Source organism: Chaetodon auriga, chromosome 16 (genome assembly GCF_051107435.1).
Source record: "Chaetodon auriga isolate fChaAug3 chromosome 16, fChaAug3.hap1, whole genome shotgun sequence".
Classification (NCBI taxonomy): domain Eukaryota; kingdom Metazoa; phylum Chordata; class Actinopteri; order Chaetodontiformes; family Chaetodontidae; genus Chaetodon; species Chaetodon auriga.
Genome location: NC_135089.1, coordinates 18672304 through 18698506, shown reverse-complemented (window position 1 = coordinate 18698506; position 26203 = coordinate 18672304). Strand labels below are relative to the sequence as shown.

The window sequence follows — 26203 nt, the reverse complement described above, 5'->3', positions numbered from 1 at the left end:
TTCATCTTTGAGTGCACAAAGTCCTTTTTCCATTCACTGTAGATTGACCTTACAGCTTGGACTGTAATCTTATCGGTTTTCTGAGCTGCTTACATTGCAGAACAAAAAATTCTGACTCTGTCCTAAGCCAACGGATGTCTCATGGTCGGGTCGGAGCATCAACAGCACATTGGCCTCATTCCCAGGACCAAGTACAGTAGTCCTCGCAATCTGTAGCCTAAACTTGGACTGAGAACTAGAGATTGTGACATCGCCGGCAGCTTGTAAGCGTTCCTCATTTCCATGTCTGTTTTGGTGCACACAAAAATCCCCTTTCCACCTATTACAACTGCAGTTACAGCAGAAGTGTCCATATACCTGCAACACCCACGAGAGAAAAAACAGAAAATTAAAAAGTTCATAGGAAAGACTCGGTGCTGCAGTGAATCCTCATCCTGACTTCTCCTTTGCTCTTTAGTATCATCAGCTATTGCACAACATCCTGAGTCTATGCTAGTTTGGACTCTGTCCTGACAAATGCACCTGAATTCTGATGAAACCACAGAAATGATGCAATCCATTTAAAAACACTTATTCCTGGAGAGCTGAAAATTAGGATTGTGCAAGGTATAGATTACTGCGAGACAAGGTAGAAACCTAGCTATACACACACACACTATGTGTGTATATATATATATATTTGTGATGGCATTCTCTTTGCAAAGTAAATTAGGTAATTTAGCCTCTGGGAAGCTCATGACACTTCAGGCATGTCGCCTTCATCAAGTTCTATTTTTACTCAAAAATGTCCCATGTCATGTGTGCGTGCTGTTACGTCAAATACAAGGAAACAAGGCTCAGGAACAAGCGACTGAGGAGAAGAAAGCACCACAAGACAAAGTGCCACAAGCAAAACCCATCAATTTAAATACTGCCATGAAGATTACAGCTTTGCTCAGAGCCACCAGAGGCAATCTTCAGAACAATTTTCCACTTGAGCTTGACAAACATCTGCAGAATAAACTTCAAAATGGATCAAAGCAGACAGGATGACAACTTCCAAGTACATGTTTCTAACAAATCAAAGCAGCTGTAAGAAGTGCAACTCCTATTCCACTGAGCCTGCCACTGCTCCATTCACCAGAATTAGGAGGAGGCATGTCCAACAGGGAAGCTGGGACAGGCAACTGTGTCTTTTCGGTGGAGCCGCACCGCACTGAGAGCCTCTTATTGTCCCCAGAAGCAGCTATGCACATTCCAGGGCCACGCTGATCATATGCAGCATGTGCCTGAATAATTCATTGGCATTCTTCACCTGACAGGCTGGTTCACACTGCCCCATGGGAAGAAGCAGCATAACACAGCCTCCTCACTGCGGCTGACAGGCCGGACAGGAGAGGTGCTCCGGCGTCCACGTTTGACCTTGTTCCGCTGGCCAATCCTGCTGCTGTCAGCAAACCATGACCCCGTGACATATCGACCAAACATAAATAATAGCGGTTCAATTTCCCCTGTTCCTCTGGAAATCTAAACCGGCCTCTGTCTCCCGCATTGCTACACAAGACCAGTGGGTTTGACTCGCTCTGTAGCTGCTCTGAAGGCACAATCCTTGGCCAGCCTGATCACACCAATCTCTGCTGGCAGGTTGGATCACGACATGAATACTGATACTTCACCGGCGATTCTTGTCGTTTTAAGCTCATTGAGATGTTTGCTTTTAGCATACAGAGGCTGACTCTAAGTGGACGCACTCCTCTGTGATTTGAAGTGTTGTGCACCCTGCACAACAGCAACTGGCGTGGGCAGTCCACAGCAAAGGGTATATGTACCAGGAACTGGCTACATCTCCATGAGAAGTCCTTTGTGATCATGCTTTGCAGTCGGTGCATACGCACAGTGAAGCACTGCAGACAGTTAACTTAGTGGGAATGGCGAGCAACGAGTCAGTGCCGTACCTATCGGCCACACTGTCACCAGGAAACACAGTTTTACAATACAAACCAGGCAAGTGCTGAACGAGTTGTGACTAGCAGTCGCACCCGGCGGCCAAGACGCAGCCCCGTGGTTTTCTGGAGCAAAGTTGTTGGCTCACACTGAAAGGACGGCTACGTACGCCGTTGTTGCTGCCGCCGCCACCGACAAGGCAAGACAGGCACAGAGCTGTTGCAGTCCCAAGATTTTGTACGGCCAAACGGGTCTAAACAGTGTCAGACAAACACAGCTTGCTTCGGTCTACATTATATTTTGCTGTGGTGGAAGTCGTACAGGGAGCCCCGTTACCTGCTATCCGTCGCATAGGTCTGTGTAGGCGGATAAGCTCCCGTTTAGTCGCCGTCTTCTCCACTTTCTTATAACTTGACGTTAGCTAGCAAGTCGGCTAAAGCGATACAGCCCGCTGGCTCCGGCTGTGCGACCCCCGGAAAGAAAGAGACAAAAAAAGAGCCTCCTCCGCTACGCAAACAACGCCGTGTCCCAACAACCATTACAGCCCGGAGAAAAACGGCTTTTCTCGCAGCCTCGCTTCCTCGCTGCCATGTGTTTCGACTTACGAGTGCGACAGGAAAGTTTTTTACTCGTTTTATTTTGGCATTGACAGTAAGGACCAACCGGTGACGTTGGCACGTACCCACCCACTCGTGCACACGCCCGCCCTCGGCTGAGGCTACACCCACGAGGAACAAAGGCCACATCACGTTACGACTGATGATGACTTGAAGTAGGAGAGACGGTGGAGGCTTGAAGCGCCGCACCAGCACGGACACCATTAATATAAACAGCTTTTTATGATTGCAGCTCGTCAGTGTCTTAGAAACTTGGATGTACCTTTCTACTGTCCATCCGGTGGTTTCCATTTATTTAAAATCAATCTGCACTTCAGATGCATCACCAGACAACCCCACAGCTGGAATATGTATACGCCTCGTGAACTCTGGCCAGCTCAGGATGTAGTCTCTTGTCAAGGTCTGAATATGATAATTGGTATCATGTCATAAGCAAAGACTGATAACCTCTGGCACGCTGAAATGTGAAAAAAAAGAAAAAGAAAAAAACAACCCACAATATGATTCCAAATAACTTCATAGCATATCTTCAAAAAAGTGACGGTGAAAGGTTAGTCAATTATCTGATGGACAGAAAATTAATAAACACTCTCTGGTTCAAGTCTTTTGAGAGGATTCACTGCTTTTCTTCATTTCAGGCCTCCATTATAAACTGATTATCTCTGGGTTTTGGAGTCTCAGACGAAACAAATAGTTTCAAGGTGTGAGCTCACAGTGGTCCAGTCCTTAACAAATCGGTTAAACCCTCTGGTCCTGCAGCGCACAGAATGACCACATAGAGATCATAGAGATTTATAACATCATGAGGAAGTTATCATTTTGTCTCGACTGACATGGCAGATATAGATAAAACCGGATATCACCTATCGCAGCATACTATACAGACGACAGGGGAACACCTGCGGGTGCAAATAGACTTTGGAATGCACTGCTGGAGGAAACAGGCACACCTGGAGGAAAACACATGCGTTTATGTAACCTTCACACAGTGAGGCCAGAGGAATCAGATGCAGATCCTTGTATGCTGCACTGTCAGAGCGCTGAGAAAGTGGACCTGGGGTTCATTACAGCCTGCTAATAAGTTGTCTTTATTCTGGAGTGGGCTGTTCTCTGTCGTGGCAGCTGTCTGACCTCTTTGTTCTGTCAGCTTCTGAGTCACTTTGCAGAGTGATACGTTGAGTCAAGGTTGTCTGTCTGGTTCCACCACAGACACGCACGCACACGCACATGCACACAGTCGTGTTTCCTTCACTTTTGGGAACATTTCATACTACTACCCCTAAGCCTAAACCTAACCTTAACCTGAACCTAAACCTGAGGTCAACCCAGGTCCTCACCTTAAACTGGAATCATTTACACTACTGATACTGGCATTTTGCCACCATAAGGAAGGCAAGTCCCCACACTGTGACTGTGTAAACAGATTTATGTCCCCACAACATGAGTAATACTCGTCCACCAAACACACACACACACACACACACACACACACACACACACACACACACACACACACACACACACGCACACACACACATGTGCACACACAGAGAGGAATGTTTTTCTTACAGTCTTTATGGAAATCTCTAGTTTTTATAAATTGTGCTTGTTTGCTGGGTAGTCTTGGGCTCACATTGTGTGGGACCAAGAGCCCAATAGTACCACTGTGCAAGGTTAAAACAGACACAATGGCAAACATTGAAAAGATAGTTACAAAGGTACTGGTTTTACAAAGAAAGGCAGAGTGAGAACTGGATCGTAGCCCACGGTATTAAAAAAGTGAGTGAGTCAGGCACAAGAGCGGAGTGCACACTGAGTGAGAGATTGTTTGAGACAGACACTGTAGATGAAGCTAGCAGTGCAACCGGATGCAACATAAGAAGCGAACGTGCGGTGGGAGACACCATTCGAACTATTAAAATTAGATCCTGATACAATCCAATACAAATTTAAAGAGAATTAGATTTTCAAAGGAAACTTTACATTTCTTTAATATTTCCTTTCCAGCCTTGAGAGCAAATAAAACTGACTGAGAGAGCGAGTGTGTGAGAAAGCACGCTGGCATGGATAAATGATATTCGTGTCGATTGAAAGAGTGTTTTGAGACAGGATGTGTCAAATCCTTCTTCAAACACTGAAGAGCCTCGCACATTTACTAAACATCAGCTGCTAACTAGAGCAGATCAGATGCCAATCATAGAGAACTAAAGAGGGGTGGGGAAAATAATTCATTCAAGTAATGTCAGATAATATGACAGGAGCAAGCGTGCACGCAGGGGCTGGTGTGCTTGGTTTCTCTGGTGCATTGGATTGTAAAGTGCCTTGAATCTGTTGCTTTAAACCAAAAATATAGCTTTTGTAATTTGGGTGAACAGACACTTTAAAATGCATGCTGAAAGAACACCTTCGGACAGAGGCAGGCCTGCTGTTTTCCTCTTTCCAGTCTTCGTGCCAAGCTAAGCTAATCAGCTGCTGACTGTAGCTTCAAATTTATCGTATGAGCACAGCATCGAGCTTCTCATCGAAACCTTGGCATGAAATCAATAAGCATATTTCCAAAAATGTTCAGCTATTCCTTGACTTTCATCATGTCACATGATTGCATCCATTTTCCATGTGTCCTTCACACTCGTGTTGTATGTTCTCTGTGAATGTGAAGGAAAAGTACAGAGTTTTGATGACTCATGACTGCATGTGAAATGAATTGGAATATAATTCTTTACTCCACTTTAATGCCAAATTGACATGCAGGTACAAAATGAAAGAAGACAGACGCGCGCACACACACACACACACACACACACACACACACACACACACACACACACACACACACACACCTGTCTACATCAGTGGAGCTGAAGTGGAGCAGGTGAACAATTTTCGGTTCCTGGGAATCATCACAAACATCGCAGAGAATCATGGACATCAAACATCTCCATCCTCGTAAAGAAAGCTCAGCTCTCTTAAGGACACTTATGAATTTCTGTGCCAAGTTCTTATTAACTTTTACAGAGGAGCAATAGAAAGCAGCCTGACTGAACATCAGAGCTACCACAGCTTCTCCCCTCGGGCTGTCAGGCTCCTCAAACACACCTTATCCTCCACACTGTAAATAAATGACTCTCTGATAATTGTTTTTTTCAAACAGAACTTGTTATGCTGGTTTTCTCTCATTTCCACACCACTAACTTTTGCACTCATTCCCATTGCGTCATATAACTTATATTACTTAATATTACTCATATGACACAGATATTGTAAATGATATACATATTTCTGTGTATTTGTTTTCTATGTAAATACTTAATTACATATCTTCTTTGTAAATATAGTTTTCCTTTTCATTCCTTTCCTTAGTGTTACTTTTATGTACTATATACTTTATATACTCTTATATTTTATGCTTGTTTTATTCTGTTCAAATTTAGATATATTATATACATTTATACATTTTCTGTCATTAAGCAATCCTGTATTGTATGATCACCATAAAGCTGAACCTTGAACCTCGAAATGAATTAATAATCAACCAACAAAAGCAGGAAATCTCTCTACTGAACTCTCTGAAGAGTTTTCGAAAGCTTACCCGCTTGATTTAATTAATTTAGTCAGACTCACTAAACAAATCCTTAATTTACATTTTCAAGCATGGAAATTTCATGTCCCTGATGGCTTACTGTAATTAACCTGTAATGATGATGATAATGAGGACAACAACGACACTGTTTATTGTATTAGCAGAGTAATTTAATACAGCAGGCTACTTAATCTCGCTGCAGGCCAGAGGGCCGCTCTCATCGAGGTGTAAGACAGAACGAAGGGCAGGCCACAGCAGGGCAGTGTAGAAATCTGCAGGCCAGCTGAGTCTCTGGGTCAGTGCCATCTCTGTTGGTTCTGTTTAGACGAAGCATAAAGTCTGTGTGAAGTGGGTTTTTTTGTTTTTTTCAACCTTGAGGGCATTTGCTACAAGGAGAAAGGTGGTTGGCTTGTAGCCCAGGACAAAGAGGTAATTGATTTACAGTATCCCTGCAGTGGATGTCCATATGCTGAGCACAGAAGCGCGCGCGCACACACACACACACACACACACACACACACACACACACACATTTACACATAAAGTTAAAACAGCAACACTCTGGGACGGATCAACTATGGTTTAATCTTTGACCTTGGTGAGGTAAACTAGTAAAACACTTGTTTGAGCAGGAGGAGAAGATTCAGTGACGTGAGCAAACATCGGCAGAGTCTCACTGGAAAAACTGGTCAACCAGGTCAACATATCAGCTAAACGAGAGTTTATCAGGCCCTAAGCCACCTTTATTTTTCTGCTCGTTCGATAACACCCACCCCTAGAACAGCGGTTTCCAGTCACGACTTTGCAACCATAATGCAGCTACAGTAGACCTGTGAAGTTTTCATTTCTCCACATGTAGAGATGGTGCACATAGACTGCAAACATTAACATGCCAGCTAACTAACTTACTACCTACAATAGTCTAACTAGTGTTACTTATGAGGCCTTCTGTCAGCAACCAGAGCCAGACTTGTTATGTGAGACAGCGTTACATTCACCAGACGCACTGACGAGTCCTCATCTGCCTTTTGTTTTGTGCTGTTAGAAGTGAATACATGATGAGTATTTTATAGGCTGATCACAGTATTTCAAGACTAGACTAAGAGGCCTATATTTAAATTTGACTGCTTTGGGCCAGAAAATAATTAAAGGGTTTTATTACAGGTAGTGTGCAGAATAATGCAAGCCCTAAATAAATAATGACGATGTGAAAAATCTAAATAACACATTTATTTTTGCACAACTTCTTTTTTGTAATTCGTCAAAATATTTTATGGGATGGGAGTTGGTGGTTGTATTTGAGGGACTGAACTAATGACCTCAGAATTTCCAAAATCCGAGCTATGGCCCTGGGCTGCGTTTCTGTATAAAAGCTGTTTCTGTACGTGACTCTTTAACCTGCACTGTGAAACTCACATACAGTAGAAAGATACTTGGGAATTAACATGATTTGGATGCGGGTTCTGATGTAACAGGGTTAAATAACCAGAGTCTTTGTTGCAGTAGACACATGGGCAAAAGCAGAGCAGCAGTCGCTGTCTTTTTTCAGTGGAAAAGATGCAGTCATGAGTCGGAGCTCCAGACGCACAGGAAATGTCAACGGCTCTGCCCCGAGGTCAGGGACATTTGGAGCCTTGATTGGATCTTTTCTCAGATAACCTATAAAACACAATCAAGCACTGGGAGAAGGCCACAAAGGATAATGAAATTATCTGGATAGCACACATAAAGCCCTGTGGAAAAAAAGTGATGACGGTTTACTGAAAACTACATCTGACACGGTGGAACATACTAAAAGAGGAGAAAATACTGAAGCAGGAAGATGAAAATATTGAGCATTTTACTGATGAATTAGCTCTATTTGTACTATCCATGAACTTAAAAATAATATTTGTTCCATATCCATATTGGCATGACTATATGTCCAACATCTGCGCTCAGGACACGTGACCAGACATTCAGCGTGCGGTGGTGTTACGGCAAGAATGCACATTCACCGCACATGTACACACAGTTTCTTGTATGCACACACCTGCACATGCAAGAGTATACATTCATGTGCAGGAACACGTACGCATCTTCATTAGTGTGAGAGCATAATGCAAATTGCATTCATGTATTGCATTAATATATTAATGCCGTGTTCTTCCTCTGCTCACCATTTTATGGGCAGAGTTTCGAACGGGGCTCTTATTAAACAATAACATGAGTTGTAATCCCAAGAAAACACTCGCCAGAATAAATCATTATGCTGCTGTCTTTAGTCAATTACAGTAATTATTAACCTCCCTTGGGCCCTGTGAGTAATGTTTGAACTTACCAAGGCACACAATATTTAATTATCTCAGGAGGAGACTAATTAGTACTTTAATGCAGGTAGTGAGTCCAAAACAGCTATTATTCAAACAAATAAACATGCAATTTAAATTTGTCTTGAGTTCAGTTGTAATGTACAGCAGTGGGAGAGGTGTCTGTGTTTTATGGTGTTTTTCATCGCCTTATACATGATAATAAAGTTGACTTAGCATTTTCTGAATGAACAGTCCGCTACAGCATCTCTGCAGAGGAGCCTATTATTAACTGGAAGGTGCATTTTCTGGAGAAAATGTGTGTGATTGCTGCCAGCCGCTGCTGTTCAGAGCATGTATTGACAAAGCTATTTGGCATGAGGTAATAAATGATTGGGTTTAAATTAAGGAGAGGTACAATTTATTTTTTTACATTTTTGAAGTTTAAAAGTCAACGGCTACAATGTACACATCCCTAACTATTTGAATTTAAATGTAAAAAATCTAAAGCTGTTTCAGATGAATAGATTATTTTTTGGGTTAGGAGAATCCTGAAGGATGAAACATGAGAATGTTTTGGATATAAAGTGCTGTCTCATTAGTGGAACTATTGATATCCGGTTGAGCTTGAGGAGCAGGTGTCCAGTAGGGAACCTGTGTGCAAGCTATGATTGTGTTTGCATGTATAGTATTTGAGATGTGAGACACACTTATCACTTCTCCGAATTTATGAGAAAAACTGAAAATCTATACAGGCTGCAGAGAATGAGCATAAAATCATTTTCTCCCAAAGCTGGAGTTTAATATTCCTCCTCAAAGCACGTGGAAGAACAAAGAAGATGTCTGAAAGAATAAGGGACTGTGTAGAAATTACTGGTGTGGAAAGAGGGGCTGAATCTTATGTTTCCTTTTTTGAAAAGCACAACCATGCTCCTCATTATTCATATTTTTTTTTCACTCAGGAAAATCAACCCTACCATCAACATTTTAGAGTCATGTAAATGTGTTGAGTTCCTTCAGAAAGTGTCTCGGTTGCATCTGTGAAAGAACTGATGCTGTTCAAATCGTCCATGGACTGAAAATGTGCACACAGAGCAGGAATATCATGACACACAGGAAAGCCATCTTTGTGATGTTACTATGGGCTCAATTAAAATATAATATGGATAAAGAAAGAAAAACCCCTCCCCTGCTGCCCCCTCAAAAAGCCCAAACTACACCCCCTTCAGCAAAAATTAAAATTTCTAATCCACCTCCCCTTTTGTGACCACACCTTCCCCCTGATAATTTTTGCACAGTTCCTAAGAACAGCAGCGTGACTGTGCAGTAATCACACATTAAGAAGTGATGAGAACACAGTGTGATTATAGCGTGACTGCAATTTCCCGTCATCAATTGATTTGGAGTTGTTGTTATTCTGATAATGAACACAAGATGGCATGCTTGATACTGTCTTCCAGGAACTGTAGCTCAGAGGGCCCAGAGAGGGGTAGCTTTCCTTCTCATTCAATGGCTGTTACATCAGTGCAATACTCTAAACAATGACCTGTATTTATTAGAAAGTGGAGAGGAAGAGTGAGCAAATAATACTGAAACTTCCAAATCCCGCCGGACAGGACCCATCTCCTGCAAGGCTGAATTTTAACATGTAGCTTTATACCACATTACATAATGTTGGTGGTACTAATGTAAAGCAGTTAGACTCCAACGGGTAGCAGAGCAGCCTATGCCAGGTCCCAGTATGTGTGTGGGGGTGTGTGGAGGCGTCAGAAAGGGAGGGGGGGAAGAAGGGTGCCATAAGTTTGTGCGGTGCCGTGCGCAATCTATTCCACTCTACACCCACACAACTAAACTAACTACTGTAACAAGTAACAAAATGCAGGAGAAAAGCTATTCACGAGTAAACAAAACATGCACAGATATGCAACAAATTCATATGCACCTGTCATTATTTACCCAGACCGGCAACTATTGTCAGTATGATTTAACCCCACTTGTCCTCCGTGCCAGGAAGTTTGACGGGCGCCATCAGACAAGAAGAGCTAGTTCTCCTTTCTCTTGACATGTGAACAGCTGGGGTCTTCTGTGTTATGACTCCTGCTGCCACATCTGGTGTGTGCGCCTGCGTGTTTGTGGGTGTGTGTTTGACGAATCCTGCCACATCTGGGAGGCAGTCCAGCTGTCCCGCTCCTCACACGTCTGGACAGCGTCCTGCAGACACTTAGCTGTCACTCCAGGTTACCTGGAGCCCACCTCACTGTTAGAGGCGAGACACTGGCTACATGTGCATCCACACTGCCACATCTGCCCGGTGTGTACGTGTGAGACCGGCTATGCTTATCAGAGCGTGCACACGTGTGTGTCTGTGCGCGAGTGAGAATCCTTGTGTGTTTGCTCTTGTGTGTGCATGTGACACTGGGTACATGTATATCCTCAGGGCTGGGGCTCCAGTCTTCACACCTCTCAGTTAAAAACACACCCAGAAAGACACACCAGGCACTGTAGCCAGTGTATGTGGGTCAAAGACTTTGCTTCAGAAGAAAGATTTTGAAGCATACCTTTCCAAAATGCAGCAAAGACTTTTAAAGAAATATCCATTTAAGATACACTGTGCTTACTTTTAAACACCACAAATGATATCCTGCAATGACTCTCACTCATAGCAGCAATCCCCATAAAAATAGTTGGTGTTGTACACGAACCAGATGAACTCACAGTCTCCTAATATTCCCCTTCAATCTAAGTAAATATAGAGCTTTTCTTTCCAAACTGCATAATCTCACAGATCCTGTACATTCTGGATCTCCTCGTTCCAGTGCACCACCAAATATATTTGAGTGAAATATTTAAAGGTTGAAACCCAAGGCATCAGCACCTAAACCTCACACAGAAAGCTGTAGATGCCTTATGCATCATTTTAGACATACTTCCACGGTATTAGTCATATTTCACCTTGGAATCTTAACTAGAGTTTTAAAATATTAAATCGTTTTGTGAGAATTTATAAAGATGGCAGCTGAGGAGGTTATTAATTTGGGGTTGAGTTCCTACCAAAAAATGAGTTGACGGCCCAAGAAGGAGGCACACATACAAGGAAAAACATCAAATGCATATATATATATAAACCACTATTTTTATTTTATTGAATTCAGTGACTGTACAAAAATTAGTAGAAGGAGACGGACGAGGGGAGGGGGTCAGAAAAAGTCATAAAGATGCATTTCGAAATATGTCGAGGGGCCCATAGTCAGCAACCGCTTCCAAGACAATCTCAGCTTCTTTAACAACATCACTGTGCATAACCAAAGCGGCTGCACCCAAAACCAGCCAACTATATCGGTTTGAGATACTGCAGTTGTTCTTTCAGTGAGGGGTTCAGGAGCGAAACCTCAATAAGACTCACTGTGAAAAGCTGCTACAGTTTTACAAACAGCATGAGATGAATGAGACAAATGAGACAAAACACTCACCCCAAAATCTGAATTGTAAAACTGCTAATTCATAAGAATATTTACCAATAATAAGCAGAAAAAAAGTCACACCTTATTATGACTTCAGACGATACGAATTAGTCAAAAATGCTGATTTCTTTTAAATGAAAAAAATAAAATAAAAAATAAAAAAGGACTAATAGAGACCAGAGCTGAAACTATTAATTGAATAATCAATTAGCCGGTTAACAGAAAATTAATTTGCTAATGATTTTGATAGTTGATCCTTGAGTCAATTTAAGCAAGAACACCTTAAATTCACTGGTTGGAGCTTCTGAAAAGACATTGAAAAATCTACAGTATTAAATATTTGCTTTGGACTAACAGTTTTGGACTGTTAGTCAGACAAAACAAGTGATACGAAGTCGCCCCTTTGGGCTCTGAGAGGATGTGATGGACATTTTTCTGACATTTCCTCGAGCAAACAACTCCTTAATTGACAGAAAACAATAGGCAGGTTCATTGATAATTAAAACAATCGTTGTTTGCAGCCCTAATAGAGACATGAGGGAGTTCAGAGAATCAAGATGATTTCTACGATGACCCAACAAACGGTCAAACACAATACAGAACATTAGCGTTCAGCGGCACACACACGTTAGACACCGAAATCTCTGATCCCTCTGTCCACTGTTTCAAAGCCACCATTTGTGCCTGGATGAGTAAAAAGGGAGCCTTGGAGTGAGATAGTACAACTGTACTCCACTATTCAGTGTGCCAGCGAGTACGTCTCTTTTTCTGTCTACGTGGAGTGTTGCCAGTTCTGTACCTCCAGATCAGTGCAACATGCATCTCTCCCTAAGCACTCCACCACTGAAGAATCTCCACTCTAATTAACTGAGATTACAGCAATTAGCAGACCATTAATCACACCCTTATTAGTTTAGCCAGGCAGAGAGAGGGGAAGAGTGAAGAGAGGGATAGAAAGACGGAAAGTGCAATCGGATGGGAAATAGAGGAGGAGGAAAGATAGAGAGGGAAGAGAGAGAGGTTCTCCTCTTGGCACTGGAGCCGGCTGTGATTTCACACTGCCTTCTGTTTCCCATAGTGTAGCTTTAGGAGCAAAACAATGCCTCTCTGATTAATATGTTTCTATACTCTGTGGTGTGTGTGGTCATATTTGTGCTTAAGTGTGTGTATGGCGCTGAACAACACTCATGAAGCCAACACACAATCGCACTCGCATGCAGACACACCTTAATGCAATTTCAAACACGCCCTGTGCAGATTTGACATGATAGAGGGAGAGTATATTTAGTGTGTAATGTGCTGAGTCCTTAAGACAACTGAGTGTGTGTGTGTGTGTGTGTGTGTGTGCTATTGTGGTGGGTGGCAGAGTGTGAGTTTGGGCTGGCACGACTACTGGTATGTTAAAGCATCAAGCGTGTGCGTGCGTGCGTGTGTGTCTGAATGCATGGTGTTACAGTATCAGTGAGAATGAGAGTGTGTGTGTGCGTGTGTGTGTGTGTGAGCCAGGGGGAAGAGATTGTGTGTGTTGAGGAAGGAGTGAGAGTGAAGCAGCTTCAGAGGATGAATTTCTAAATACGCTCTATCTGATACCATCTTCTATCTGCTATTCTCTCTATCTCTCTTTTTCTCCCCTCTGCTCCCGTGCCACCCCCCACCCCCCACCCCCACCCCCACCCCCCCCTCGTCAGCAAGCGGGGTCAAATGTTATTCCCTCCTCGTTGTCACGGTTGCCAATCACCTCACATTCTGTAGCAACTGTTTCCAAGGCAACGGAGAGATCCGGTTGCCAGGCACCGAGAGCAATGCATGTGATTGTTACTTATTTATTTAATTCTATCTTTATCTATTTGTTCATTCTAAATGCGTCTGCACTTGCGTTCACGTGCGCGCCCTCCATGCACCAGAAATATACACATATGCAAACACACACACACACACACACACACACATACATTGTATCGCTGTTCCTCTCACACTCTTTCTCTCACTCTCACATGCACACATATAGTGCATACATGAACTGTTATCTTTTTTCCTTTCGCAAACACACAAATACATGCGCACACACATACATACACACACACACACACACACACACACACACACACTCACTGATAAAACCCTGGCTCTAACTAACTAACTAACCCATCTGCATTTACCACAGGTGTGAAACGTGCGCATTGGATGACAAACAGTGATTATCGTAGCAATAAGGATCCTAATCTGAGCTCCGCTCTCCTCCTGGCCTTCTGTTCCCTCCTCTCATCTGCCACGTCTCATAGGAGCTGCACAGTGATAAAGACAGGCCCTAATGAGAGGGCTCTTATTGCACTGTGATTTCCTCCCTCATCCCTCCACCCCCGACTCCCCCTCCATATCCATCCTCCTATACCTGCAGCATCCTTTCTCTCTCCATCCATCTATCCATTCGATCCCTGCAGCCACTCCCGCAGGCATCAGGCCTTTTGTTTGTCTGGATAAATATTACAGGGTAATTGTAATGGAGTGACCCATCGAGGGGGAAATTACCGCTATCACTGTGTGGCCAAATCCAAGACGTACTTATTCATTCAGAGTCTATTGTCTCTGTTTGCTTTAGTGCTGTGGTTATTACAGACAGAAGTGTAGGGGGGACAGCTTGGATGGAGGAGAGAGGGAGGAGGATGGGTGAGGAAGAGGATGGTGGGTCAGAGCAGAGGAGAAAAGACTTCAGTTGACTAGCTTGATTCTGACAGGGGTTGCTTTGATGTCAGCTCTCTCATAGATGTACGGTGCTGGACTGTTTGTCGGCCATGTTTCGCTGCATTCCTGTTGAGAGGCATCTTGCTATTGTAGAGAAAAGACAGCAGATTAATCATGTTCATCATTGTCAGCCCTGTGGGAAATGAAGAATGAAGAAATATAGGTGATTCCAGTGTTGAGCATGTAGGCAGTGTTACTGATTATACGGCACTGTAGATATACAGTGTAGGCAGTTCAGCTGTGCATTGGAACAACGTAATATTCTGCGGAAACAGATGCTCGAATTACTTTCTTCAGATCATTACTTATATACTGGATATTGATATGCATGTACGAGAATGGCTATGCGAATGGGAATACTGGTTTGTTGGTCAGCCCACTGTGGTCCAGACCAAAATGTCTCAACTACCGGACAGATAAAGATGAAATTTTGTACAAATATTCATGGTCCTCAGAGGATGACTCCTAGGTTTTCCCCTGACTTGCTCTATCACGACCAGCAGGCTGACACTGTTGGCTTTTACTGAAAAAGCTCATCAGTGATTGTATGGATTTCTATAAAATTCATGGCGTCAGGAGAATGAACCCCTGAGACTTTGTGACCTCTGGACTTTTCCTGTTGCGGCAACTGCTTTCACTTATCCTGCGAAATATCTCAAAATCTCAATGACAAAGACTGGCACAACATTTTGTACAGAAAATCATGGCTCCCTGAAGATGATTCCAATAGACTCTGATGACCCCTGACTTTTCCTTCAGTGTCCCCATGAAGCTGACATTTGTGTTTTTGACTGAAATGTCTCGAGAACAGCTAAAACTACAGGGAATGGACACAATATATACACAGTACCTGTAGAATACGATGCAATTCAATGTTTTTTTATTCATAAATAGCTGCAGCCTATTTTTATTATTGATTAATCTGGCAAATATTTTGTAATCATTTATTATATAATGTCAGAGAAATTGTTTGAAAAATGTCTGACACGTTCTAAGAGTGAAAGATGACTTAAAATGTTTGTGCAAACAACAAAGAAATTCGGTTTCCTATTATAAAAGACAGGAAAAAAAAACAAGAAATCTTCACTTTGGAAAGGCTGGAACAAGCACGTTTTTTTGCGTTTTTTTATTAAAAATTATTTAAAAGTTAATGGATTATCACAACACATTTTCTGTAGACAGACTCACGGGTTAATTGATTAATTGTTTCAGCTCTATAAATGGCTATTTTTGAGGCCATTTGTGTGGCCATAATGTGAGGTATTCATACTACTGTGTCAGCTCCCTGCATATAGTCTCAGTATTAATCAGATACTATCATAGAAAAACCAAACTAGTGAAGCAGGTAATCAGTGTAGGCAGGGAAATCAATTGGATCTTTAATTGCTGTGTGGAAGAAGAGACAGAAAAATTGCACACGCACCCATGCACAGACATACACACATACACGTGCACTATGACAGAGAGACAGTGGCGCTGATGTGAGTGGAGTCTCTGGGGAGTGGCGTGGAGAATCCTCTTGGCTGGGAATTTCCAGGGTTTAGCACATAGACACAGTTTCTGTCAAAGGACCCTTTTACATGGATGAGCCCCAGCATCACATTCGCCCACTGTGAAATAGAGGGATTTGAATAATCTTATTACACCCCATTACAATAACACTAATATGATCCAGTGCCCTGAAAACTATACCAGTGTGGGGAAATTGACAATTTTGGCCACCCCACAAGGTAACACAGACGGGGCAAGTAAAACACAAACATAACAATATTTTCCCAAGGGAATAGTGAATTTATTAGTGGACTTAAGCAACATTACAGCTCTTAAAACAATGACTTGATTGGTGATTTGACCCAGAAAGTAAAATCTTTAGTAAAAGTAGTAATACCACAGTGTAATAATAATTACTAAGCAAGTAAAAGTCCTGTATTCCAAATTTTACTTGTATGAAAGTACAGTATTAAATCATCAAAATATACTTGAAGTACCAAAAATAAAAGTACTTGTACCTTTAAATGTGTATTTTATATGATAATACATTATGGGTTCGTTATTATTGATGTGTCAGTGTACAAGTAGCATTTCACTGTTATAACTATGCTGTGGACAAAAGCTTAATTTCTTCTTATTTTGCCATAGCCTATATTTCATACTGTATCTAAATGTTTGCTGTATATGTCAGTATGTCAGTATCAAAGGGGACTTTTTAGGTGGGAAAAATCTTATAATGGCAAAAACTAAAAGGCTGGATGTCACTGCTATTTAAACTGTAAACCTGGAACGACAGATTTCTTTGGCCCCTTCAGAACAGCAGACACTCGTTCTAAACACACCACTGACACATCATCACGGTTCGAGTCGATGTGGTGAACTTGTTCGCTAACAGCAGCTGATTTACGCATCCAGCACTGATGGAGGATTATTATCATTCATTCGGTGTCGTCTTCGTGTCACCTGGTGAATATTAGTCCAATTCTCACTCTCTTTTCGCTCTGATTTTGGTCTCTACCAGCTCCTGAGGGAAATATGTGGCTCTTTAGCTGCTTAATGGTCCACTGTGTTCACCAGCTAATTGCTAAGTGTGTCTGTGTGGTGTTTGGTGTTGGACAGGTAGTGCACAGTGGGGTTTTAGAGCTTTTCCTTTGAAAACAACACTATATGAGCGATGAGAGTGAACTAACACAGTGAAGTTGAGGGTCAAAAAGCAAAAAGCTCCTCCATATTGTCACACTGTTTTCACTATTTATTACAAAAACATTGATTGTAGCCGCTTTAAGGGCTCGACTAAAATAACGAGAGGAACAATTTTAGCGCTGAGCATCATGTATATTGTAAAGTTACAGTATTTTCCTGTGAAAGGTAGAGGATTAGAAGTCAAAAGCAGCAGAAAATGGAAATACTCATGTAAATGACAAGTGTCGAGCAACATTGCGGGTCAACAACAACACTGTATGACGCTGCTGTGTGAGTCCTCGGTGATGTATCACACCCTTTCTATTCTGAATATGAGTTGCTACCATCAGGACTTTGCAGGCTTTCCGTCCCCAGAGATCCTTCATACATTCTAGTACAGCTCTGTTCAACAAATCCCGGTGATAAAAGGTGTATGTCACTTGCATTCTGACTTTACGATCAACACTGCTCCCACAAGACCACACACACACCAAAACTGACAAATTCACTCACTGTTTTATGTCAGTGTACGCTACATATGTAATACAAGTATTTCCTATGTGCAATAATGTGAACTCAACCACTCCTTGTTTTACTCATTTTCACTCGTTATAGTGTTTCTTTATGTGTCATATCCTGCTTTTTTCTGAATGTTGCTTCTTACTATTACACAATCCCCTTTTGCTGCCGTAACACTACAAACTTGTCCACTGTGGGATTAATAAAGGATCATCTTATCATATCTTACCTAAGAAACTGTATTTAAGTAGAGACCTTAAGTAAATGTACTCAGTTACTTTCCAGCACAGGACACACTCAGCTTTTCCTCACAGTCTCCTCACTGATACTGTACTCGACTGCTGCTACCAGTGTGTCTGTCTTATTGTCCCCGTCTCTGTTACTCTGTCTCCTTCTCTTCCCGCCCCTCCTCCAGGCAGCTTGGAGAACAGCTGAGAGTAGACTGAGATTTATCTCTGACTTTCTAAATGCGTTCCTGCCTCTGCCCCTACCTGCCTGCAAGCCTGTTTGCCCGCCAGCCTGTCTGGATATTGGATTTGCTCTTTGACTGTGACCTTATACACGGCGAGCCACAGGAGCTAGTGCGACTGCTGGACCTTCTGTCCTGTCGTGCAGAGTCATGTCTTCCTGCCATTGGGGGCCCAGCCTCCCCCCCCCCAACCAAACCCCCAGCACACCTCCATCTCCCTACCCCTCCACCATGTGCACTTATTGGATTCCCCTCTTCACCACGCACTCTGATAAGGGCATCTGTCAAGCGGATGAACAATCAGAGCTAAAAAGGTGTGTGATGCACGCTTGGAAGGATCTTACTTCCTGCAGAGGCCAAGAGGATGCTGGGTGGAGGAACAGGGCGAGTCTCAGGACCAGGACTTTAGGAGAGGATTACCATCACCATGGATGCTCTTCACATCAGGTTTGTGCCCGGAGGAGGGTGCGCACTAACATCCATTTGTTGTCGATGATGATGGCTTCCGCTCAGCTACGCGTATTCTCAAGCAATAACATCGACATCTGTATTATCAACCCAAGAATACCCGTGGTCGAGACGGGAGCAAACGGTCACGCCACCTCACTCCCCTCCACCTTCTCTCCTCTCTCTCTCGCTCACGCTCGTCTCCCATCCCCCCCTTTCTCTGTTCAACGCTATACAGCAGGAGAGAGCTGGAGGGAAGGGTGGGGATTTCATAAGCTGCTGAAACTGTCCAGGTCCTGCAAGAAAAAGAGAAAGAACACAACTCTTTTGGGACTGATTCATCAAAGATTTAGGGCTGCAGCTAATGATTATTTGTATTATTGATTAATCTGCACATTACCTTTTCCATTAATCAGTTAATTGTCTATGAGAATATTTTAAAAAATGCAAAGAAACGCCCGTTGCAACCTCCCAGAGCCCAAGGTGACGCCTAAAAACGTCTTTGTTTTTCGTTTGACTAAAAAACCCAGAGACAACACGTTTAGAATATCGAGATAGATGACAAAGAAAAGCAGCAAATCCTCACACTTGAGAGGCTGGAACTGGAACATGTTTGGCATTTTTCACTATTGTTGTTTGAAAAGCGACTGAAACGATTAATCGATAGTTTCCGATTGTCAATCAGCTCGATTCAGCTTCAAGCCAGGCAAAAACCACATCTTCTCTGAGGTAAGGCTGGTGTCTGTAGCCACTACATGCACGTATTAAAGTTGCATTTGCTTTAGGAGTAGGGAAAATTACTCATGGATGCCGAGAGAAAAGGAGAAGAGTAAATCATTTGCGAGTTTTAACCATCTATAGACGTCGTTTTCCAGTGTTGTAAATATTCTCTACTCACTATTTCTTCTGCCACACCAACTGTATCTGCAGTCAGCAGCAGGCGAGCAATGAGAGAAAAAGCAGAGAGCGAATGTGATGGACTGCTGCGCTCACATGAATAGTCATTTTGTCATCACACACTGGGGTGCAATAAAGTTTTAGATTTTTTTCTCTGCCCCCAACGCTTTGGAACCCCTGACTGAGTGCGAGTAAGGAAGTGGGAGATGTGAGCTTTGCCATCCCTGTCCCTGTGTTTATCAGTGAGCGCCACAGTCGCACGCATACATCTGAGGGAGTGAGGGCTGCCCCCGCAGTGCTGCGAGCTCGAGCCCCCATGCTGCACACATGAGAGAAAGCAGGAGAAAGGGAAGGAGAAAACAGAGCGAAAAGATACAGAGGAGGAGGCAGTGAACAGGAAGAGGAGGCAGACTCGGAGGCGGCGCATGCATGTGTGTTTTTATGTGTACGAGGGAGATGGAAAAGGACAGAGGAAGGCGACATGACAGCATCCGAGTGAGAGAAAGAAAAGGCAGTTGAGGAGAGACAGAAATAAGAGAAATGTCATGAAACAGAATGGGGGGGGGGGGGGGTGTAATTTCAAGAGAAGAAATGGATAGAGAGAAAGAGGGAGTGTGTTTGTGTGTGAGGGAGAAAAAGAGACGGGGGGGGGGTATCATCTGGATTCGGACTGTCATTCTACGACATGATTGGCTGTGTCAGGAAGAGATAAGCAGTCTTCACATCCCTCTGCCCTCGCATCTTCAAGGCCCTGGAATCAAACGGTGGAGAACACCGCCGTGCGCTCCTCTGCACTGAAAAGAGACTACATGAAAGGAGTGATTCCTGCTATTATTCTAAACACCTCTGCATGTGAAATACCACACTTTTTTTTTTTTTTTTTTTCAAAGAGATGGATGTGGAGAAAAGGATGAAAAGGCAGGAAGACAGAAAACGGCTGGTTTGAAAATGTTAGGATTCTTCACAGGAGGTTGTAGCCTGATAGTACCCTTGTGGTTGCGAGACCCTGAGATCTCAAATCCCTGTGTCTTTACAACTCTTTCTTCCTCTTCCACTCACCATAAGCTCTCACATTAGACAACATTAGGGAGGGAGATGGAGCGAGGAAGAGCAACTCCCTTACGCCTCAGTTCCTGCAGGACTTAACATCTCAGCTCTTAACTGTCCTGGCGTCCTGTCCAGCCGGTCTCCTCAGACTCAGTCGACCACCTCCCGTGTGTCATCTAAGAGAAATCCCCAAATTAATCCTTCACCCATTACTATAAGCTCTGACACTCTTGTATAGATCTGCGGGATTATAGAATAGGTAGGTATTATAAGGTATTACTAGGAATTAGTTTTTTTAAGTAGCAGCTTAAACCTTCATGTCTGATGACGCAAAGGTCCAGCGAAAGGAGTTTTAAACATTAATTCTATTGATACAAGTGCTTTCTTGCGGAGAGGAGACTTAAAGGATGATGTAAAAATTCAGATCACAAACCCTTTATAAACCCACAGCTTGGACCTGCACATTGAGGATTGATTGTGCAGATCTGAGCGCACATCTCAGAGTATCAGGATAAGAGTAAGCGTTGTAATGTTTAGACCCTGTGAGGATAGAACACACTAAAACAGACAGACTGTCTGCGAGGCTGCACAGGCATCACCGGCAATCTCTAGTGTGCTCCCAAACAGCTCCCCACTATGCGCCGCATCAATTATTCAACATATTTATCTATGCAATTTGACGGCCTCTCCCCTCTAAAGCTCTGAACAAATTGCGGAAGCAGCTAATATCGCTTCTGGGTCTGTGGCTCAAATCACCGCGCTAGCAAACCCCAGAGGCAGAGCACAAGAGGCTGTAAACAATCACTTGACACTTTAGCACTTATATTTTTTGATCTGTCGGGCTAAATGCAGGCTGTGAACTCATGCACACCTCCGCTCAGAGCCGTGCATACTGTAGGTAGGGCCTTCTTTCATGAAAGAGACAATGGCGGTAAATGCACAAGAGACCTGTGGAGCTTTCACAATACTAACAAATCTAAGCATCCCTTCCCCCATTGGTATAGATGCACACAAATTCACAAATGTATGTGCACACTAACACCCCTGACACACACGCACGCACGCACGCACGCACACACCACCCCTCCTCATTTCTTTCTCTTCTTTTCCACCAAACCGGCATTTAGCATGACACACGCCGAGGAGCCAGGGTAGCCAATTATCAAACAGATGTCAATGTATGCGTTACAATACTAAGGGGAGCCCAATTACCACACAGATGTTTTGTTTTTCCTCCTCTCACTCCTTGCTTCTTCTTCTTTTTTTTTCTTTTTTTTACCCAGCATCCTCTCTGCTCAAGGCCCTCTGAGGATGGCCCAGTCCCTCCCCCGCACCGCCCGAAAAAAACACCCTCCACCAGTCACACTAACTGAAAAGCACACATGTATACACACACACACACCGCCCTTACTGAGCCAAATGGAGAGCATGTGGATGTCAATCAACACGGGGGGGGGGGGGGGTGAGGGGGGCAGGAAGGGAATGATTGGGGATGGAGTGAGGTGTGTGTGTGTGTGTTTGTACATACATGTGTGTGTTGGAAGTGGGTGGTGGGTAGCAGGAGGAGGAGTGTAGGGCCACGGATCAGAACCAAGGACAGCTCCCACTGGAGAGATATGTGCCGCTTTGCTGCGTTACTAAATGGAAGTCTCCCCTGTTCAAACACACACACACACACACACACACACACACACACACACACAAAGTACATACTAACACACACATGCATGGGCATTGCGCAAAAGCACGGACACACAAATGGACATGTGTATGTACACAAAAGGAAACGCTTACAATCACATTCATGCACACACACACACACACACACACACACACACACACACACACGCATATACATGTGCACTCACATGCGCCCGAGCACTGAGTACAATTTAGTAATCAACTGTTAGCTCATTCCTCTTTCCCCTCTTCATCCATCTCTCCTAATGGATTCCCAAGGCTTCAGCCAATCTTTTTTTTTTTTCTCCTATTTCCTCCTCCTCGACGTCTCTTCTTTGCCTCTCCTTTTTCCTCCCCTCTCCTCTTTATAGGGGGTAGGGAGCCTAAAAGACAGAGAGCTAGCTCCGAGCCGAGCCCACATGAAACCGAGGAGATGGAACTTTATGTCTCTCTCTGCTGCTTGATCAATAGGAATTTAATGGACAAGGATTGAGTTCAGGGAGTTCATGCTTGCCAACGTGCCTGAGGGGCTGAGCACATGCACGCTGAGAGGCAGGCAGGGAGGCTCATGCGCACACACATATACACACAGACACACACACACACACACATACTCATTCAAATTGATGTTCTTTCTCTATGGCACACAGATGCACACACACACACACACATACACAGGCACATCACGCTGCCACATACTCTCACAAACACACACACAAGCTGCCAAAAGCCACCAATTGTACAGCTCCAAATGCAGTATATAATACATAAATTCATTGATACAGACTGAAATGAAAATTCACTGATTATTGAATTGCACAACTCTCAGGGGGCATCTATAGGAGGAAGCTTGTTTCATTGAAGTGAGCTGAGGCCAATCAGTTGAAGAGGACATCACATTATGGGAGCCCGTGTGTGAGAGCAGCTCCTGCCTGACGAACGTGATGAGTTTAAGTGCAGTGTTTAGCCCACATAGAGACTGACACGAAACTTACACAAGATTGCCGAGGAACATAAAAGAGCATGTCAAATGAAGGCCTGAGAGCCTGGAGTAGACGCACGTCCACAAACACATCAGCCTCGCGTTGGTCTCGCAACATCAAATAAGGCTTGATTTCATGGAGACACAACTCTGACGAAAGATCATCCTCAGCCCAAACACACGGCCGATCTGTCAGCTTCCCCTAGCCCCCCCAACGTCTCTCTACTTTTCAAAGTGTTTGGAATTTTCCGAGCTTTATTGGAAAAGAGAAGAAAGTCACTCACATCTGCAGTACAGCACAGGCCGTTCACTGTGAAGGGAAGTCATCGCAAAACGCGAGCAACAAGCGGAGTCACGTCAAAACTCTTCTGTCTTACTTCAGCATCGCGGAGACATTAAAACAAAAAGACGGGGAGAAAAAGCTCGGGAGCAAGTTGGAAAACACCACGCGAGGGCCAGAATGGAGAAAGAGAATAAAGAAAGCGGGAGAGAGCCATGTCTGACAAGGTTATGCCACGACACCACTGTTGGCTTTTCAATGCGCCTCTAACACAGCGAGCGCTCCCCACTCCGCCCCGCCGCCTTCACGGACAGGCTGCTCTGCGCGGTGGTCAAACATGTGAAGAAGCCCACCTGACACCACTGACAGCTCCCCACAGAGCTCTGTGGCCATATTGGCCACACATTTCTGCGTGACTTACGGCTCTGCATTAATTCTATTACACAGCATTTAAGTCAAACGGATTAAGAGAAGAATGGCAGCGGCGGCAGCGGCAGCAGCAGCAGCAGCAGCAGCATCTCTGGAGGATTTATTCCATACTCACCCCATTGTTGGAAGTCTGTCAATCCCTCCTCATGCACTCAAGTCGACGGCAGTGTATTGGCAATATCTGGAAATCACACTGAGGGGTGGAAACGCCCCCTCTCTAACTCTCTTTTTCTCTGTCTCCCCCCACAGCCTCCCCCTCCACCCCCCCAAGAAAAAGCCTCTCCCTCATCAGAAAAAAAAAAAAAATGAAGGTAAAAACGAGGAGGAAAAAACATCCGAGAGGCAGACACTCTACACCCTTTATCCTCCCTTCAGATCCTGGAATCTGTGGCTCTGCTTCTGCCCTCCTCTCTCTCTCTCTCTCTCTCTCTCTCTCTCTCTCTCTCTCTCTCTCTCTCTCCTGTCCTCCCATTGTTGCGAATCAAGCGTGGTCAAAGGGGCGCGGCGGAGGCGACTCAACGACTCAGGATCCACGGAGAAGAAGCGGATTCGGGCGCGCACGTCGCGGTGGTGGTGGTGCTGCACACTGATCAGGATGGAGTGACAGCTCACATGCTGAGGGATTCATTAGGCGGAAGACTCATAATAATAAAAATAAAGTCATATAGGGCTAAATCTAAATGTAAAATCTGTTAACCTTTTTTTTTTTGGTCGCTGGACTTTGTGCAGCCTCAGTTTGCTCCTTTGTCTCAGTGTCTTAATTCCATTAGGCTATAATAAGCACATTAAACAATAGTCTCTAACTAAGGCTTGGAAATTATTCAAATGTAACCTTCACCAAAGTGTTCAAATGATAAACCTGCACACCGGGAGACACTCATTAGGCAGTGGCAGGCTGCCTGGAGAGCTCTACTTCGGAGCCGTTTGCCCTGAACATGACCGCGTTGCGCGTTAGGCTAATTAACTTTTCAAAATTACAGATGGTCCCGCATTTAAATTCTGGGCGGAATGATCGATATTTTCTGTTATTAATTCCGGGCCCCGCCTCCCTCGCTACAAAAATCATCATTGTGCATAAAATTAGGCCCATCGAGCTCCTTTCTTTTCCCTTTAAAACTGGTCTTTTTCATCAGCAGCGCATAATGGGAGCTGATGTACAGACGGTAAGTGCATTACTGCCTGATGCACAAGTAAAGGAAGTCTCACCGCCTGCCCATTCAAGAGCACAATCTATGTGTGTGTGTGTGTGTGTGTGTGTGTGTGTGTGTGTGTACCGTGGCCCTCTGTGAGCATTGCAGCTCCCTGACAGCAACTTCTCAGTGACTGGCTCTATATCCATCCTAATCCAATCCCATGGGATTTCCAGCCGTTGCATTTCCACAGCAAGAGGACTGGCAGCTTCAGCGGGATCTCTGCTTCCCAAATCTCCCCAAACCTCGCCTTATCCGCCCGGGGATTACACAGCTCAGCTCCCTGGGTAGCAGTGGAAGTAGAGGTAGTATATTCCAGTAGTAGTAGTAGTAGTAGTAGTAGTAGTAGTAGTAGTAGTAGTAGTGGTGGTGGTGGTGGTGTTGCTCCATCATTGTGTAATAGCTCAGTATAGCTGACGAGGTGGGCATATTGTGAGACTGCGCCACCATTCATCATGGTTTTATTATTTGTCAAACAGTATCAGGATGCAGGGTTTTACTGGGCTGACACTGAAAGCAGATTTGCTTTATATCTTAGAAAGGCCAGGCAGAAAGAGCACACACATACACATACGCGCGCGCGCACACACACACACCCTGTATCTGACCATCTATCACTCTGCGGCTGATACAGCTGTAGCATTACATAATACTGCTGCATGCTGCCTGTCAATCACTCAATGGCTGTTCGATTTTTCATCACATGCATACTGCGTGTGCACGATGCGGAACGACACGGCTGTGTCTTCGGACCCCGAGCGGCCCCCCACATGAGGCAACATTCTGAGGTCATTTCGGAGCCGAGGTGACCCCGGCGGTCAGGCGGTGGGTTCGGGAATCGGAGGAGGAGCAGTGAGCCCAGACAGGACAGTTGGAAGTCCTGCGCCCCGTCCTGTTTCCTGCCTCTTTGGTTCTCTAATTTCTTCTCTCTGTCTTTCCTCTGTCTCTCTCCCTCTTTTGCAGTCTGCTCAGATCCCTG

General features: G+C 44.1%; 1 protein-coding gene across 3 annotated transcripts in view; it reads right to left on the bottom strand.

The window, feature by feature from the left end:
• The window catches only part of tlcd4b (TLC domain containing 4b), a 37561-nt gene extending 13313 nt beyond the window's left edge, over window positions 1-24248 (bottom strand). The window contains exon 1 of one of the 3 annotated variants that reach the window (XM_076753003.1): window positions 24150-24248. The gene's annotated coding sequence lies outside the window, so the exon portion shown is untranslated. Of the gene's footprint in view, window positions 1-1294; window positions 1511-2259; window positions 2618-24149 lie in introns of those variants that run through there. The other 2 variants (XM_076753002.1, XM_076753004.1) reach the window with 2 other exon arrangements.
• Between the last annotated feature and the right edge of the window lie 1955 nt (window positions 24249-26203).